This window comes from Arachis ipaensis, chromosome B6 (genome assembly GCF_059453495.1).
Source record: "Arachis ipaensis isolate K30076 ecotype BB chromosome B6, ASM5945349v1, whole genome shotgun sequence".
NCBI classification, from domain to species: domain Eukaryota; kingdom Viridiplantae; phylum Streptophyta; class Magnoliopsida; order Fabales; family Fabaceae; genus Arachis; species Arachis ipaensis.
This window is the reverse complement of record NC_142441.1, coordinates 118267501-118268364: the sequence shown is the minus strand read 5'-3', so window position 1 is coordinate 118268364 and position 864 is coordinate 118267501. Positions and strand designations below refer to the sequence as shown.

At 41.6% G+C, this 864-nt stretch overlaps 1 pseudogene; it reads left to right on the top strand.

The window, feature by feature from the left end:
• The first annotated feature begins 380 nt into the window (after positions 1-380).
• LOC110264095 (B3 domain-containing protein Os01g0723500-like) overlaps positions 381-864 on the top strand; it is a 6878-nt pseudogene continuing 6394 nt past the window's right edge.

Below are 864 nucleotides of genomic sequence, written 5' to 3'. Positions count from 1 at the left end.
GACCTTCATCATTAGCACTGTACCTTGCCATGGCCATCGGGTCGACATCGGCTATCCTAAGTAGATAGCTAATCGTCGCATTGGAATCTCCACCAATGAGCTTTGCACGACGAGTTCTTTGAATGTGATTATCCAAGTCCTTCTTTGTGAACCCGACATTGGCATAACCACCAGCTTGGCCTACCATTAGTCCCATTATTTTAGAGGTTGGAAGACCATGATCATGCATGGTGTTTGCCTAAACTTTTTGTGCCTCAGTCAATCCTTGGTGGTTTGGAATTAGGTGTACCAAGCATTGTGGGACAAGATCGTGGTTGTGCTTCTCGACTAATTTTTTAACCCTGTAAGTCGAAGTTTTCGTGTGAAAATATACCGCAAGCATGGCTTCACAACCAGTGCGAGTCAGCGCTCTATGCTCCCTCTTCCTACTCGAATTAGATATGTATTTCCCGGCTCTCTTTCTTTCCTTGTTGCAAAAAAACCCGCCTTCTACGATGTGTTCTATCTTTTTCATGTGCTGTATCACCCTTACAAACTCCAAACCCGACACACCTCGTATAACATACATACAAGTTATAAGCTGCACCTGATATTTCAAAGGTCTGGTTTATATATCATCGGCCGTCACAGACACACACTTGCTATTGCTGCCACCGCAATCACAAGTGCAGTTCACATTCTCTTCCACACCAATCATCATGCAATCTTCAACGTTGTCTTGTGAACTAAGTGGTTTTGAGTCAACATCTATTGCGCCCTAATGAGATGAAAAAAACAAAGGGCAATAAATTACAATTTTCAATTAACAACTTTATATAAAAATAACTATACATGACAATATGTAATTAGATGCATGCGTAGAAC